We start from the raw sequence: 19,321 nt of genomic DNA, 5'->3' as shown, positions 1-19,321 counted from the left end.
CTAAATCTCAAAATTTTTTGTATGTTGATGGTCTAAAACATAATCTTTTAAGTGATATCCAAATGTGTGATCAAGGATATAATGTCATGTTTTATTCAATAGGATGTGAAATCAAGAATGTAGATTATGGAAAAGTGGTGTCAAATGCAACAAGAACCTTAAGTGATGTATACATATTAGGGGGAGCAATAGAAATTTGTTGCATGGGGAAATTGGATGAAAGTTGGTTATGGAATAGAAGGTTAGGTCACATCAACTTCGATCATCTTAATAAAATCAATGAGAATGGGGTAGTAAGAGACATGCCTAAGATTTCAAATCCATGTAATATTATTTGTAAGGCTTTTCAACATGGGAAGCTAGCCCGAGCCTACTTGAAGACAAATGAGCACTCATTAGCAAGGCCATTAGAAATTGTTCCTATAGATTTGTATGGGCCCACAAAAAAAAAAACTCTTAGGGGTGAAAGTTACTTCATGTTGATAATAGATTATTATAATAGAATGGAAGGGGTTGGTTTGCTTAAAGAAAAATCTGAAGCATTTGAAAAGTTTAAAATATTCAAAGCCCAAATTTAGATTGAAACTAATTTAAAAACAGAGTTATTGAGATCTAATATAGGAGAAGAATTTACTTCCAATGAATTCAATAAAAAATTGAATAACATGTGATCAACAAACATATCTCAATAGAAAAAACCCCTTAGTATAATGGATTTGTCAAAATATAAAATAGAGTTACGCAAGAACAAACAAGAACTATGATTGATGATGACAATGTTCCAAACACCTTTTTGGGAGAAGTTATTCATACATAAGTTAATATACTAAATAAGGATCACATTAGAGTAAAAATAAACAAAACTGCCTAAGAAATATGGAAAAGTAAACCTGCTTCAATATTTTTTTTAAGGTATTTAGAAGCACATTTTATATCAAGATAAATGAAGACAACATGGAGAAATTTCATTCTAGAGCAGATGAAGAAATCATTATTGGGTATTCTTTCAAGAGAAAAGGCTACAATTGCTACAATAAAAGATTACGTAGGATGGTTGAAAGAATTGATTTGAGAATAGATGAAACATTACCTCATGAAGAAAAACGAAGAAATGAATAGTCAATAGAGATAATAAAGATAGAACTTGAACATAAAGATCGAGAAAAACAAGATCAAGAGGAATAAGAGGAAGAACCTCCACATATAAAGACTCCCTTAAGGTATGTTTAGAAGGTTCATCTTAGTGATATGGATTCATAGGTTTAGACTAGAAGGAAATTAATAAGCACAACAAGGCATGGAAACCTTTCCTTATTTTACAAAATAAAACCAAAAAAAAAATTGAATCCCGTGAGATAACCATTTGGTTAATTCTATGGAGGAAGAGATAGACCATATTAAGAAAAATAATACATGGAAAGATTTTCCTAAGCCAAAATAAAAGAATATAATCGAAACTAAGTGGATCTCTAAGAACAAACTAAAGGAGGATGGACAGATAGTGAGGAATAAGGCTAGATTAGTTTGCAAATTGTATGCATAATTGGAAGGTGTTGATTTTGAAGAAACCTTTACTCCTTTAGCTATAATCAAAGCGTTTAGAATGTTTTTGGATTTTTCTTGTTTCAATTAGTTCAAAGTCTATCAAATATATGTCAAATAAACCTTCCTAAATGGTGATTTAGAGGAAGAAATATATATTAAAAAAACTGAAGGATTTCAATTGTCAGGAAATGAAAACGATGTGTGTATATTGAAGAAAGAATTGTATGTTCTAAATCATGCTCCTAGGGCTTTGTACTCAAGAATTGAAAACTATCTACAACAACGAGGATTCAAAATAGGAACAATAGACATCAATATTTATATCAAAATACATAATGAAAATTTGTTAAGTATTATGGTATATGTAGATGATATCATTTTTAGAAGTGATATTTATCTAATGAGTCAAAAGTTTCCAACATAGATGTAAAGTAAGTTTGAAATGCCGATGCTGGGAGAATTGTATTTCTTCCTAGGATTTCACTTAATGACTCAATCAGATGAAGCTATATTCAATTCCCAAACAAAGTATCGAAAGGAAATTTTAGAGATATTTTCCATGGAAAATTGTGCACCTATCAACACTTTTGTGGTCACAGGATGAAAGTTGAGTAAAGAGGACGAATCCCTTGATGCAAATCAAACTATGTATAGGGGAATGATTAGAAGCTTACTATATTTGACAACTCAAGGCCATATATTATGCAAGCAGTGGGATTGGTTGCAATATTTCAATCTGCACCAAAGGAGACACATGTTTAAGAAGTTAAAAGAATATTTTGATATTTGAAGAGAAATCTTGACTCTGGCCTATCGTACTCAAGAAGAAAATACTTTAATTTAATAACATATACTAATGTAGATTAGGTAGAAAGTGTAGATGACAAGAAACACACAAGTGAAGGATCATTCTTTTTGGGAAATTATTCAATGTCATGGTTGAGCAAGAAACCAACCTCAATCTCCCTATCTGTAACCAAATTTGAATACATTGTAGAAACATGTTGTGCTCAATTTCTATGGATGAAGCTAACTCTCAATGATACCAGGATAAAATATGATCATCCAATATCAATTGTTTGTGATAATACAACTGAAATCAAAATTCTGAAGAACCTTGTGATGCATTCAAATACAAAACACAATCCGATTAAGTACCACTTTCTAAGAGAGTATGTAGCTGAAAAAGGTGTTAAAATAGAAAACATTTCTACCATGGAACAAGTTACAAATATATTTACTAAACCTCTTCCTAAAGAATCATTTGAAACATAATTTTTTATAGATATGAATTAGTAGCTAGAAGTGAAGTAAAAGGTGAAATTCAATTGGATAGAAAATAAAAGGGGGGAAGTATAAAATAAAGAGAAGCATCACTTTAGGGTGAGTAACCCTTTAATGTTGAAAGAGTTAAGTTGTAGAAAAAAGGAAGAATAATCCCAAGGGAAGTAGTCCAAAAAATAAAATAAAAATGTAATTTTAAGCATAGGGGGATAAATTTTAAGAGAAGTTGAAGTTATTGAGAGAAGTAATAAATAAAGGAAGAGTTGTAGTCACTAAGAGAAGTTTCAAATATAGGAAAATTTGCAAACACTAAGAAAAGCTATATATTGAAGAAAAGTTACAATAAGAAGAAACGAGGGTTTAAGGAAACCATCGCTTTGTCATTGATTTCAAAAGAGACGAAGTTACACACACAAGGAGAATTGCGAACATGGAGAGTATTACAATATTATTATAGAATTTACTAAGGGTTGCCATGGATTAAAAAGGGGGAGATTGTTGGAAATATTTTTTTCATTGATATCAATTGAGAGACTACTTATTCCAATATAAAGATTGGAAAATTAATACTATTGGAAATATTGATTTGGGACTTTCGATGCCCCATTTTGATACCCTATATTTGAAGGCATTTTTATGTTGATTACCTAGCTCCAATAAAAGAATAGAACATGTTGTTGGAAATATTATTTTTATATATTTCGAATGTTATATGGAACTCCCTCTAACTCCATAGGAATGAGAAGGTATGAAATATTTCGTTCGGATGACCCAACCAATTTTACAATTTATTTGCACAAAGTGAATGTAAACACACTATAAGTAAAGGGGATATGAATTCATTTTAATGCCAATCCATCAAATGAGAGATATGAAGTTGAATAAAAGTTGAGGAAAAAAATTGGGGTGATTCTTGGAGTCGAGAGGTGGAAGAAAATGTGGTTTATGGGGTGAATGTGTCATTTGCAAATTTTTGCTATAAATTTTATTTTGGGATGTTTTGGAATGTGAAAATTGGAGTACGCCAATATATGATATTCATGTACTTTTGGTTCAAATTTCAGACCTTCTTTCGCTATAATTTCAAAGATGCGGTCTAGGGAAGTTAGGCTTTTTGAATGCTCTTGAAATCTTCTTCAGATAGGCTAGCTTGGAATTTTCACTACAATTTTATTATGGGTTGTTTCAAATAGTGAGACTTGGAGGATATTGATAAAGTATTTTCATGTACCTATGGTTAAAATTTCAGACCTTGATGCACTATAATTTCGTAGATATGCTCTAAGGAAGTTAGTCTTCCTGAATGCTCCTGAAATCTTCTTCAAACAGGTCAACTTGTAATTTTCACTAGACCTTTCGTTCTAGGATGCTTCAAACTGTGAAACTTGTAGGATAAAGACAAAATATCATCATTTACTAGTGGTTAAAATGATATACCTTGGTTTTCTATAACTTCATAGATATTCTCTATGGAATGTAGGATTCTTGAATGCTTATGAAATCTTCTTCAAATATGATAGCTTGGTATTTTCACTATATATTTCTTTCAATGATGTTTTATAATCTAAAATATGGAGGAGATAGAGAAGAGATCTCAAGGTACTTGTGATAACAATTGTAGAACTTGTTTCACTATAATCCTAGAGATATGATATGAGGAAGTTAGTGTTATTGAATGCTCCTAAAACATGCTTCTAGGCTAGGTTGACATTTTTGATATAACATTTTTTTGAGATGTTTCATACTATGAAATTTGGATGAGAAAGATAAGATATACCTAGGTACCTATGGTATCAATTTCATAATCATATTTACAAAATTGAATATGTGGTATATTGTGAAAAATTATTCTTTGGAAAAATCCAAAAGCAACAAGTTTCAGGACAAGTGGACTTGGTGAAGGAAGAAGTAGAATGTAAATCTAGTGAAGGGAAAAATAACTAATATAGATGGTGAAGACAAAAGAAGAAAGAAGACTTGTTGAAAGTAGTAGCGGCGAACAAAGATTGTGAAGAACCAAACAAACTCATTCAAGTAGGTTTGTTCCTACAGATATTTGTAGTAGTGGGAATGAGTAACTCTTGCATGTTGGTACCCACAAAGAAGAAAATGAGATTGGGGTCTCCTATAGGTTGGTTCCTGCAAAGTATAAGAGGGGATTGGTGTCTCTTATAGGTTTTTTCCTACAAATATGAAAAGGGGATTAACGTCTCCTATAGGTTGGCTTCTATAAATTAATTGAGGGAAATGGTGTTTCCTATAGGTTGGTACCTACAAATTGATGTAATAGTATGTTGGTGTCTACAAGCGATATTTCATATAGACTTTTGTGGTTTTCTCCCCTAAGGGTTTCCACGTATATGTTGTGTTACTTATTCAATTTATGAGACTGGATGTTTATGATGTTTGAATGGAATTAAATAAGTAAAAAATATCATTATATTTATTCACTCCCCCCCTCTAATTAGAATGGTGAATTCCAACGGACACATCTTATCCTTATAACCCAAACTGTGATATTTAATTTAACACTTCTAATGCACACTTATTATTTTTCATTTCTACAACCATGACTGATCCAGGAGGATCCGTCGATTCAATTACACAGGTGTTCAAGTGTCATCATCAGTGTTCAGTGTCGTCGTCACTTCAGTTTAGCTACGACAGTGCTGGTTATGATCTGGGTTTTCAAGTAATGTTCATAGGTTTACATGGCGTTTAGCGGAGATGGTTTAGCACCTGGTTGTCGAATTGTGTTCGTCGATAGTTCCACCAAGATTGATCGACAACATGTGTTTTTGTCGTTCGACTTTGCAGGGTTGGTGTCGACATGGTTGGTCATCCATCACAGAAGTTGATATGTCATTAGGGTTGTCATCGTGGCAAAAGATCAATATCGTCATTTGTCGACAATAGACATGTGGCTTTATGTCACATTGTGATGAAAGATTGTAAAAGGGTTTATGTGTCAAGAGCATGTGTCTTATCTTTAAGAGCATGAAAGATTATCTTTATGTGTCACTCCAAACATCGTCCGAGAGAAAAATCCCGGAGTTAAAATAACATTAAAGAACCCAAACCGGCCAGAATTGTCATGAAAGTTGAGAGTATAGTGTCATATGATGACCTTAATTGTACAAAAGAAAAAGATCAACAAATTTTTCAGATGAATAACAAATCAACAATGATGTTCATTAACATCTCTAAGTCTATGATGCAATTGACATTCTTAACAACTCTGTTAGATAAGCGTCAACTCTCTTACAAAAGCTATTAGAACAATAGATAGAGAAGGGGTTTAATTTGGACAGTGTCATCTAACTAGTTTTACCCTATACCAAGCTTTTTTTGTTCCGATCACTTGACTTGCTCACAAGTAGGTCATGGATGGAAAATTAAAACAAAATAGCAGCAAAAGCTCCACGGAAGCCAATCCAACAGTTTTGTTAACCATCGCCATGAATTCTCGTTGAAAACAAATCCAGGAACTTTGGGAACAACATCCCTCTTATTCACCAACCGCAACACTTTCACTCCTAGCTCCTCCATTCGCAGGGCAAATGCTCTATTCCCTACGCGCGGACTCGCGAATGCAAACGCAGTCACAGGTAAGGGCCGTTCCGGAAAGTTTGAGTTGAGAATTTTTTTTATGTCATATGAACTTAACGTTGCCAGGGCAGCTCCCAAGCTGTGTCCAGTCAAAGTTACGCTCAAACTTTCATCCTTAAATATTGACTGGACAGAGCTTGAGAGCTGCCCTGGCAACGTTAAGTTCATATGACATTAAAAAAAATTCTCAACTCAAACTTTCCGGAACGGCCCTTACCTGTGACTGTGTTTGCATTCGCGAGTCCGCGCGTAGGGAATAGAGCATTTGCCCTGCGAATGGAGGAGCTAGGAGTGAAAGTGTTGCGGTTGGTGAATAAGAGGGATGTTGTTCCCAAAGTTCCTGGATTTGTTTTCAACGAGAATTCATGGCGATGGTTAACAAAACTGTTGGATTGGCTTCCCTGGACATATTTTCACGTGGGTGTAAAGATTGTTTTGGACAACAATGACATCCGCAATCTTGATCCTGCTTACGCCCACAATTTAGTGGTTTATCTTCATCTGATTGAAGGCTATGTCGGAGTGGGTAGACCTTTCAAATCTTCGGGGCGGAAAGGTCCTGCTCCACTTGCTGCGGCCTATTAATTGAATATCATATTCATAAATCTGCACAAGAAAAAGAAAATGTACGGAAATAGAGCTTTTGCTGCTATTTTGTTTTAATTTTCCATCCATGACCTACTTGTGAGCAAGTCAAGTGATCGGAACAAAAAAAGCTTGGTATAGGATAAAACTAGTTAGATGACACTGTCCAAATTAAACCCCTTCTCTATCTATTGTTCTGATAGCTTTTGTAAGAGACCTGACGCTTATCTAACAGACTTGTTAAGAATGTCGATTGCATCATAGACTTAGAGATGTTAACGAACATCATTGTTGATTTGTTATTCATCTGAAAAATTTGTTGATCTTTTTCTTTTGTACAATTAAGGTCATCATATGACACTATACTCTCAACTTTCATGACAATTCTGGCCGGTTTGGGTTCTTTAATGTTATTTTAACTCCGGGATTTTTCTCTCGGACGATGTTTGGAGTGACACATAAAGATAATCTTTCATGCTCTTAAAGATAAGACACATGCTCTTAACCATTAGGCCCACTCACACTGTATCAATAGCATCAAAATTTTACAATTTTGCCACTTTAAAGTTCAAGCATGGCTAAATGCAACTTTCTTCAATTTCTCAAAAACTATCTCTGTGTTACTGTAGATTCTAATAAACTGATTTAATTGAAATTAAAATTTGCAAAACATAAATTAAATTAAGAAATGAATTAATTCTAGTCTCAGAGATTTTGGTGTTTAGAATCAATTTGTAAATAATTTATAGGCATATCGGCCTAAATGGACGGATGAACAAAGTCTTCCTCTGTTCTTGTGCTCTATTGGTGAAACCCCTGATGTCTGGAAAAAATAATATTGTGCTCAGCTATGTTAAACAAATTCTCACTGCAGTTATTCGTGTTCTCTATATCAATTAGTAGCAACGACCAGATATATGGGCGCACCTTAACCCCATCGCAGCAGCTAAGGTTGGAAGCCGATCTGCCTCCACTCTGGTCTTTTCCAGGATACCACCATATTCCTGATCTTCAGCGTTGGCGTGAAGTGGCCAAAAGAATAGATATTGCCGATCGTTGACAGCTAACACATGACCATTTAAACAAGGGCTTTGATGACCTTTAGCAGAAAATTGTGTGTAAATTAAATTATACCAGTCGGATATGGGTGTGAGTGACCATATTCCGATTGACTACCTCGTTGCACAGAACCCCGGTAGTTGTACATAACTCATAAAGCCTGGTAGGATTTGATTGATTGATTGATTTATTTTATTTTTTGGGGGATAATTTAGAAATTTTATTATAATTTAATTGACAAATTAGTAGTGCTCGATTTATTTATTTTTATTTTTTTGGGGATAATTTAGAAATTTTATTATAATTTAAATGAGAAATTAGTAGTCATATTTATTACTAGTTCACATTTATTACTAATTGTTATTTGTGAATTTAAGTTGACTTACTACTTATTATTATTATTCAAAAAAACACTACTCTACAATCTCTACTAGATGAAATGAAAAGGAAAAAAAAAATAATCACACATGATACTGTATAGCATAATAATATAGAGATTAGCACAGTTTGGGGTTGAAATTATCAGCCACATATTTTAATAGCAAATCTCCTTCCTTTATTTGGTACTTGATAGTTAAGGTAAATGAAATGCACAAATTATGCCATTTTCTCATCAAATCTATCTTCCCACTTTTCTCGGTTTGGGCCACTTCCTCGTTCAAACTTTTAAGAAATATTTTTTGAAATATTTTAAATAAATATTACATGTTAAAAGAGATTTATTTTATATTAATTTATAAATATTAAAAAATATAATATTTTTTGATATTTTTAGTTCTTATTTATAATTTTATAATATTTTAAAAATATTAAACAATCAATATAATTAAACCGTTAGTTAAAGTTAATTTAGGTATTTAGTGCTTTAAAAAGTGAACCCTAATATTCAAAATAATATTTAAAAAAATATTAAATCAAATTAAAGAAAATAATAATATTGATAAAAAAATGATTTTAACTTAATTTTTTTTAAATATATATATTAAAATGTGATAATTTTTTAATTTAGACTTTTGTAATCCATAATATTTATGATAGCATTTTTTGAATTTTTATTTTTGTGATTCATAATATTTATGATCGCATTTTTTGATAAAAATAACATAGAAGACAATTTTATCCAAACCTTTCCAAAAAATTATCGCCTATATCATTTAAAAAAAAAAAAAAATTACTATCATAAACATGATAATCTCACCAGAATTGTGACTATGCCGAGAATGTCATTATGCGAAGTTTATAATGCTTCATCCATATGAGATTGGTATATCATTTAAATGCCGAGACTTACTGCTCCTTTTGAGACTTTGATCTTACTTTAATACTACGCCTGCACCTTATCACGGATATCTTGTGTCCATCTGAAACATGGATATCTTGTGTCCATCCGAAATCTGTATTACTCCTTCCAGCAGTGCGGATCTCTGCTCTCATACTCATCCGAAGTTCCCTCTGCGCTCTCCAACCAAGATCTAGCTTGACTGTACCAAAAACCCACGAGGTGCAGTCAAGACCTTCATCGAAAATGCCTGTGGCTTCCTCATGACATGACTGTAGTTTCGTTACCCTTACTTCAGCGCCATTATCATGATTGCGGCTCTTAGCGTTCCTCACTGTGGCTACAACAGATTTTAAGGTGTTTCCATATCTGTGTATAACGTATCACTGTCTCCATGAACAGCGTATAAAGGCCTCTTTATTGACTGCATTTTGTTGCAGCTTACTGCAGCTCATCTTCCACCTTTGACTGCGGCTTAGGGTAGCAGATTAGGGCATCACGTTATGTCTTCATGAACTACGTGTAATCCATGTACAATGTATAGCATATAAGGTCTCCAAAAACTGTGTTGGATTAAGGCATCATCAAACTAGGCCAGCGTATTCTTTTTATGTCTCTCATTCTCCAAAAACCCAAGACGTGGAGAGAAGATCACCTCAAAAATGTGTTCAAATGACTTCAAGTCCTTGCCAATTTATATTAAAGCATAGATGATGAATAGGCATGTCTATTGGGTTTCTGAGCCTACTCAAGTTGCTCGTCAGCTTGATAATAATTCCATAATCAAAATAAATTCATATCTTCATTTATACTTATTGGAATCGGATCATCTTTAGATCAATCCTACATCTCTCGATGAGAGGGATCCAATAAAAATATTAGCTGCCATAAATAAGCTGACCCACATGGATTTTGGCCCTAGTTTCCAATTTTAACAGGAATTCGGTCAATGCCCAAACATAAAATTATAGCCTTCTTCTTCACATTTGTGGAGAGAGGCTACCCAGAAATCTGTACCTAATCAGATGAGGGGAGAGAGATGTGTGTGAAGATGAGTGAGAAAATGAGGAAGAGGCTCCAACTATTTATATGAAATGCTGCGAATGAATAGACGTGTCTTTTGGGCTTCTGAGCCTACATTAGATTGTTGGCTGACCTTGACAACTTGTCCATAAACAAAATAAATTCATAATTCCATTTGTACATGTCAGAATGAGTTGATCTTTAGTTCAATCCTACAACTCTTGGAAAGAGGAATCCAATAAAAATATCAGTTGTATGATATGAGCTGTCCAAGGTGGATATTGTTGTTGCTCATGGTTGATTAAGCTTTCGCTAAATTGTTTGTAGAAGTAGATCAAGTGTTTTGCTTTAGTACATGGCATTACCAGGTTGATTTATAGGCGGGAAATTTCTACATGGTATCAGAGCTATCTGATTTGTAGAAAAAGTTCTACATGGTATCAAAGCTTGCTGATTTATAAGAAAAATTCTACAAAATTTCTACATGGTATCAGAGCACAGGTGATCAAGGAAGAACAATATACAAGCAAGAGAAATTTGAAGTTAATTATTCGGGATATAGATCTCAAGTTCTTGTCACATCTATTTCACCGATGGCGTTCTATGGTTTGAGGCTTAAATATGCCCTTGATGGCAGCTCAAACTATATAGCTTGGAAGGATCACATGGAGGCAGTATTAGAAGATAGCGGCCTTAAGGACTTCATTGATCAAGAAGTCTCTAAGCGTACTAATGCTACTCAACTGGCGGAATGGAAGAAGTGTGTGGCTAGAGCTAGGAGAATTCTCTTGGAGGGAGTGCGAGATCACATTGTCTCGAGCTTCCATGGGAAGGAGACTTTGCATGCAATGTGGAAAACATTGAAAGATTTATATCAGAATAGTAGTGATCAGAGGAAGCTGGCACTGAAGGACAAACTTCGAAAGATCAAGTGTGAAAAGGATGAGACGATCTCTATGTATCTGACCAAGCTCATCATATGCAGGGATGAGCTTGCAAGTGTAGGGGTCATGACAACTGATGATGATATGGTGAGTCTAGCACTCCTTGGCCTTCCTAAGAGTTGGCATAGCTATGAGGACTCGGTTAATGGAAGGGAGAAACTTCCAGATTGGGAACAACTATGGTCAGATTTGATGCAAGAGGAGATCAGATGGAGCACTAGAGACGGTTCTTCATCCATGGACGATGAGGAGAACTGTGCCTTAACGAGTAAGGCAAAGAAGGGGAAGGAGAAGGTTTCTCTTTTTGAATCCAGTTCTTCTAATGGTGGGAAAAAAGTTGACAAATCAAAAGTGCGATGCTTTCGTTGTCATGAGGTGGGCCATTATGCTGCAAATTGTCCACAGAGGAAATCCAAGAAGGGATCTGGGGAAGGATCTGAAGATGAGGCACTTGCTTCACAGTTTGAGTTGGATTTCACACTCTTCACATGCATGGTTTCATCCATTGTGGGAAGTGGTTAGTTTCTTGACAGTGGAGCTTCGTTCCACATGACCAGCGACAAGAGTTCGTTCAGTACTTTGGAGGAGAAAGATCTCCAGATACTCATAGCGATGGGTAATGATGAAAAGTATAGTGTCTCAGGTGTAGGCACGGTTATTTTTCAGAGGGAGCATGGAGCTCGCCTTACCTTGACCAATGTCAAGTATGTACCAGGACTGAAGAGAAACTTGGTGTCGATCGTGATGCTGGAAGACAGAGGCTATGATGTAGTCTTCAGTAAGGGAATGTTTTTCCTTAGACACATTATCACTAGACAGGTGAAGTAGATTGGTTCAAAGGTCAAGAACTTGTATGCTCTTGAGGTTCAAGATGCATGCAAAGCCTTGAGTAGCGAGGCAACTGATGGAGACTTGGTGGTTGAGAGGGAGGGTATGTTACCTCTGAACATGCAGCGCTAGAAGAAGTCTCAGACGATTGTGGAGGAGCCACGATTGGTGCAGCAACTTCAAGAAGTTGTGGAGCAGCCACAACAGGAGAAGCTGAGAGGAGATCGAGTAGAGACATCTACTCATGCAGAGACCTCCATTAGGGGGGAACTTCGAGCCAGGTGGGTAGAGGGATCACATGCAGCCATACCTTCAGGTAGGTGGGGCGATATAGAGTGATCGTCCCAAGGAGGAGGGGCAAGATCCTTGAGGAACCCAACCTCTTGGATGAGACCTTGTTACGAGAGCTCCGATGTGGAGTAGCATGAACTGACTGATTGGGTAGAAACATATGCAGATGGAGCGGTAGAGAGAGCTATAGTGAAGGGAATCCCATGACAGCGCAGAGCATGCAGGCTGCAGCAATGCGAGAGGCACAAGTGTGTTGCACAGTGCAGGGTAGCACAGAGAAGGGTGCAATGGTGCGAGATGCATGGAGATGTTGCAGTAGCGTAGAGGTCAGAGAGGGAGCACTTGTCAGCAACATGTAGAGCTTCAACATCAGAGTATGTTTCTAGCCCAACAGAGACGTCAGTTGGGAGTTTTTTTGTTCCGAGTGTTGCTGTAGCAACCACACTTGATAAATGTGTTGCATGCATAACATTTCAGAGTTACAAGATCGAGTTCGAGAGGGAGCCCTTCTTGTTGAGAGGGAGTGTTGAAAAGTGTGCAACAAGAAATGCTAAATTTTGGAAGTGCTAAAAATAGAACTGCTAAAAATAACAGTTTGGCCAATGAGCATTTTGGCCACCTTGGGTGAGAGGTGAAACTGCTAAAAAATAGAATCTTCTAAAAATAACATTTCTGGGTCCCTTCCTATTTTTAGCAATCCCTGGTCTAACTATAGGAAGTAAAAACGAATTTGGTCATACCAGCAGTGTAAAATATTAATTAATTAATCTCCATGAGTTAATTAGTTATGGAAAATTAAACTTGAAGTCTTTGTGAGATCATTCAATTATTTTATCTCTTGATTTAGGAATTTATCCCTTGATTAAAGGAGATAAGGTTCAGTTCTATATTGAGAGGATCAATTGACTTAGTTTAACTTAGTCAAGTCCAGTTAGATTAATTTAACAATTTGTTAAATCAATGAGATATAGTTTGTTGATGCTTGCATGCATGTGACAACTATTATTTTTAGATAACTGAGTATTCTCTCATCAATAACTGATGCATGGCAGTTCAAACAAAGACCCAGTTGAGATCAGATGAGGGACAATGTACTTCAGATGCTAGGATATTTCTAGTAAGTATTCCTTACATGAGGAAGGAATCTATTTTCTTCTATGACTACGTAGTTGGACCTGAGGTGACAATAGGTATGATTAGGTGAATTTACAACGTATATATTGAGGCCTAGGTAGTCTATGATTTTCATCTTCTGATTACAGAGAGAGTAGGATAGTTATTGAGTTGATTCTTTTTGTATGTTGTTGAGGATCTCCACTTCATTGATAATATGGTGTTGGGGTTTTATGCTGGTGCTTTCCCCAGTGATATATTTTGTGTTATGTGTGATTGATTCCTTCTTATCAGTTATATGTGTTCTTATTGATGTTGCTCATGATTGATTAAGCTTCTGTTAAATTGTTTGTGGAAGTAGATCAAGTGTTTTTCATTAGTACATTGCATTACCAGGTTGATCTACAGGTGGGAAATTTCTACATGGTATCAGAGCTAGCTGATTTGTAGAAAAAGTTCTATACATGGTATCAAAGCTAGTTGATTTGTAGGAAAAATTCTACAAAATTTCTACATTATTTGCTTATATTACCCCCTTGACACTTATTATTACCCCATTCGTCATCTCTCCCACCTGGGTCCACATTCCTCCATTGGGTCCACATAAGGTTAGCTCGCCTCTTCCCTTCTCCCACACCTCGAGTCATGTCCTGGAATGATGCCCAAAGGTTGATGCAGCTAAAAAGAAAGATAAAAACATATTTGGCCACATTCAATAAGAAAATATACCACAAAATGAAAAAGTTGGTCGGGACAAACACATTTAGCACATGGGAAAAAGCCAATACATGAGCTCTACTCTATCATCATGGCCATCACCGTGGTTCCTACAGGGTCTATGAACCTCCTTCATCATATAGGAACTCATGATTGTTCCAACCCCTAGTGGGAGATGAACTAGCCTACCTTTAAAGAAGATATTCACTGCGATATCTTATACATCATGCTATTACTCCTTGAGCTCTCAACAATTAAGATATTCCAGACTGTTGGATGCCTCAAAGTCGTGCTTGATATTTTGCACATTACTGTGCATTAAATTTTCAGAATTAAATTCCCCTGTAACAGTCGACTTCATTTCTTCAAAAGGCATCACCGCTTGTTGTATTCAATACATAGATAAGATTTAAAATATATTTTTATTATCTTATTGTTTAAAGTCAAATATGTTTTTAACATATAAATGTAATGAACATCAGTTCTTTTTTTAGATTAGAAGAATGTTAGAGAGTTTGAGAAATAGAAAAAGACAGAGAAGAAGGCAGAGCAGAGAAAACAGCAAGAAAACAGAGTCGTTGTGCTTTGGAGCAGCAACGCATTCTACAGGTTGTTTCAACAACTGTCTGTGTGTTTTAGCAACAGACTGTGTGGTGTTTCAGCAACAGCCTGCCAGATGCTAAAACACGAATTTGTGTTAAAAAAACAGAGTTTGTAAAAGCAGAGTATGGAGTTTTTAGTTATTCCAGAACTGTCGTTCTGAAGAAGCTTTTAATTTTTATTGTCATTTTTGTGGTTAATAAAAATAGAGCTTTTCTCCATATCTTCTTTGTCTAGATTTCTCTCATTTCTTTGTGTTGAGTTGAGGAACTTTTCTTCCTCTGTTTTGTTCGGAATTATCAGAAATTTCCATCATGGTATCAGAGCTGGTCTAGGCACTCAGTGAGTCAAAAACAGAGTTTGTTTTTTCACTGTAGGAGCTGTAAGAAGCTTATTGAGCAGATTTTCTCCAGTAAAGAAATTTTTTTGCTTGTTTTTAATTATACAGTGAGTATCTCTTCTTTACTTATACAGGTTAAGATGGCAGATGCTAGAACTGGTTTGACAAATTCCCAACTGCCACAGTTTAATGGGAAAAATCACAGTTATTGGTCCATAACAATGAAAGCATTGTTTGCTTCTCAAGGAATATGGGAGCTGGTTGAAACTGGCTATGTTGAACCTGTAGATGCAACAACATTGGCTGCTTTGACAGTAGCAGAAAGAGACCAGTTGAAGAGCGACAGGAAGAAGGATGCCAAAGCCCTCTTTTTTCTCTTCCAATCAGTACATGAAAGTGTCTTTCCACGGATTGCAGCAGCAACAAAATCCAAGGAGGCATGGTATATTCTCAAAACTGTCTATCAAGGCATGGAGAAGGTGAAGACTGCAAAGTTGCAAATGTTGAGGAGAGACTTTGAAACACTCATCATGAAGGAATCTGATACAATAGATTCATTTTTCACTCAGGTTATTGGGTTGATAACCCAGATAAGATCTCATGGTGAGATTATTGAAGAAAGAAGGATTGTAGAGAAGATCTTGAGAAGTTTACCCTCAAGGTTTGAAGCTATTGTGGTAGCAATAGAAGAAACAAAGGATCTCTCACAGTTCACAGTAGATGAATTGAGTGCTTCTCTTATGTCTCATGAACACAGGCTGAGTAGAGGAACAGATTCCTCTTTTGAGCAAGCATTCAAGACTCAGACGTCTTTTGGCCAAGGAAAAGGTCAAGGCAGAGAAAATAACAGAGGTCGTGGAAGAAGCCAAAACAAAGGCATAAATAATCTTGCAAGCACAAGCGGAAGGAGCTGCAATCAGAACCAAGATGAAGGTTCAAGCAAACAGCAAGCTCATGGACAAAGGTATGACAAATCCCAAGTCCAATGTCATTATTGTAAGAAATATGGGCACTACGCCAATGAATGTAGGAAAAAACAAAATGACATGAATAGTAGGCAGAATGCTAATTTTGCAAATGAAGAAGATAAGAATCCAAAGATTGTGCTGTTAACATGTAACATTGCACAAGACAAACAAGAAGATTTTTGGTTCTTAGACTCAGGCTATAGTAATCACATGACTGGAAATATTGCAATGTTTGCCAATCTGGATGAAAATGTGAAATCTGAGGTAACAACAGGAACTGATAGTAAGATATATGTCAAGGGTAAGGGCAGAGTCAGTATCCGAGCAAGAAATGGAGAACAGATGATTGTGCCAGAGGTATACTATGTACCTGGTCTGAAATGTAATCTTTTGAGCATTGGACAGCTCATTGACAAAGGTTACAATGTGTTCTTCAAAGATGATATGTGTACAATCAGAGACATACCTCCAAGTAAGAAGATCATTGCACAGGTGCAGATGACCAGCAATAGAATGTTTCCTCTCAAACTCAGGGCAGATTTGAAGGAAGGAAGAACTATTGCAGTTGTAACACAAGAAGTCTTTCAGGAACAAGTGAAAGATGAGAATTGGTTGTGGCACTTGAGATTTGGACATCTCAATTTCGGAGGCTTGAATCTGTTGTAGAGAAAGGGAATGGTAAAGGGATTTCCATTGATCGAGAAACCAGACAACCTTTGTGAAGGCTACATCTTGGGCAAGCAACACAAAGAAAGCTTTCCAGCAGGAAAGAGTATAAGGGCAAAAGAACCCTTGGAAATTGTTCACTCTGATGTGTGTGGACCGATGCAAATACCATCATTTTTCGGAAATAAATATGTTTTAACTTTCATTAATGATTACACTAGAAAGACATGGGTGTATATGCTGAAACAGAAGAGTGAAGTGTTTGAGAAATTCCGCCACTTCAAAACTCTTGTTGAGAAGCAGTGTGGGCATTATATCAAAGTGCTCAGAACAGATAGAGGAGGAGAGTACATCTCCAAAGACTTTTTGCGTTTTTGCAGAGATAATGGCATACAAAAGCAGTTCACCGCGAGGTATACACCTCAGCAAAACGGTGTTGCCGAAAGGAAGAATAGGACCATTCTTGACATGGTCAGAAGTATGCTGAAGGAAAAACACTTACCGCATGAGTATTGGGTAGAAGCTGTCACTTGCGCAGTTTACATCTTGAATAGATGCCCAACTAAAGCTGTCATGAACAAAATAGCGGAAGAAGCATGGAGTGGTCAAAAGCAAATTCTCACTCACATGAGAGTATTCGGTTGTGTAGCATATGCACATGTACCAGATTAGCTAAGGATGAAGCTTGACAGTAAGGGGGAGAAGTGTGTCTTTATTAGCTATTGTGATGAGTCAAAAGCATACAAACTCTATAATCCATCCACCAAGAAATTGATAGTAAGCAAAGATGTGCAGTTCATTGAAGATGAAGCTTGGGATGGAAGCTTAGAGAAGACAGTGAATGTGAAGACAATTGTGTCTCACGAAGAAGAAGAGGAAGGGACATCAGCAAATAATCCTTCCTTGGTGGCTCCTCCTCCACCACAGCAAGTACAACAAACCACACCACAAGCTGGAATTCGAACAGCCTTGACAAGTCAAGGAAGTGCTTCTCCAAGCACACCACAGGGATCAGAAATACCCTCAAGTTCGGATGGAACTCCAAGCACACCAAGAAGACCAAGATTCAGAAATCTGAAAGAGATTTATGAACAATGAGAGGTAAGTAACAATACCGGTCTGAATTCATTATTCGCTTTGTATTGTCATGTTGATGATCCAGTTCATTTTGAAGATGTTGTAAATGAAGATAAATGGATTGAAGCAATGAATGAAGAAATTGGTGCAATTGAGAAGAGTAAAACATGGGAGTTAGTGGACCTCCTTGAAGGCAAAGATGTCATTGGAGTTAAGTGGGACTATAAGACCAAAAGCAATGCTGAAGGCAAGATTGACAGGCACAAAGCAAGACTTGTTGTGAAAGGCTACAAGCAGCAACAAGGCAAAGACTATGATGAAACCTTTGCACCAGTAGCAAGGATGGAAACAGTCAGAACAGTGTTGTCTATTGCGGCACAACACAAATGGAAGATTTATCAGATGGATGTTAAGTCTGCATTCCTGAATGGAGTGTTAAAAGAAGAGGTTTATGTTGAACAACCTCCAGGCTATGAAGTTGAAGGCCAAGAGCATAAAGTCTACAAACTGAAGGCCAAGAGCATAAAGTCTACAAACTGAAGGAGGCTCTTTATGGGCTGAAGCAAGCTCCAAGAGCATGGTACAACATAATAGATGCTTATCTAATTCAGAATGGGTTTGATAAGTGTGATGGTGAACCCACACTCTACATAAAGGAGAATGACGGTAAGATTCTTATTGTTGTTTTATATGTAGATGATTTGATTTTTACTAGCAATGATGCTTCTCTCAATGCTGATTTTAAAGTAGCCATGAAAAGTGAATTTGAAATGACTGACTTGGGCTTCTTAAGATATTTTCTTGGAATTGAAGTAGACCAAAGTGAAAATGATGTTTTCATTTCTCAAGTTAAATATGTAGAAGCAATGTTGAAGAGATTTAACATGCAGAACAGCAAGGCAGCTGTGGCTCCAACTGTAATGGGGTTGAAATTGACCAAAGAAGACAACAGTAAGGATTTTCATCCAAAATTGTATAAGAGCATAGCTGGCAGCCTTATGTACTTGACTGCAACTAGGCCAGACATTATGCACGATGTGAGTTTAATCTCCAGATTTATGGAAAGACCAAAAGAGACTCATTGGCAGGCAGCTAAGAGGATTCTAAGGTATGTGAATGGAACGAAGCGGTTTGGTATTTTATACTCCTCTTCTGAAAGTTTCATGTTGACAGGTTACACTGACAGTGATTGGGCTGGAAGTGTTGATGATAGGAAAAGCACATCGGGATATGTGTTTCATATGGGATGAGGAGCCATCTCATGGGCTTCCAAGAAGCAACCAGTTGTGTCTTTGTCAACAGCAGAGGCAGAGTATCTGGCAGCAACAGCAGCAGCATGCCAAGCAGTGTGGCTGAGAAAAGGGCACAACCATTTACTGTGACAATAGCTCGG

The 19,321-nt window shown here is 36.3% G+C and overlaps 2 pseudogenes; one reads left to right on the top strand and one right to left on the bottom strand.

Annotated features, from left to right (window-relative positions):
* Nucleotides 1–6,210: 6,210 nt before the first annotated feature.
* On the bottom strand, nucleotides 6,211–6,606 carry LOC149174788 (galactolipase DONGLE, chloroplastic pseudogene; annotated as a pseudogene).
* LOC149174787 (phospholipase A1-Igamma2, chloroplastic pseudogene) lies at nucleotides 6,607–7,023 on the top strand (annotated as a pseudogene).
* Nucleotides 7,024–19,321: the final 12,298 nt, after the last annotated feature.

The sequence above is a fragment of the Pinus tabuliformis genome, chromosome 4_1 (genome assembly GCF_031772625.1).
Source record: "Pinus tabuliformis cultivar Carrire ecotype Pingquan chromosome 4_1, CPIR1, whole genome shotgun sequence".
In the NCBI taxonomy this organism is placed as follows: Eukaryota; Viridiplantae; Streptophyta; class Pinopsida; order Pinales; family Pinaceae; genus Pinus; species Pinus tabuliformis.
The sequence above is the reverse complement of the archived record's forward strand: the minus strand, read 5'-3'. Positions and strand labels throughout refer to the sequence as shown.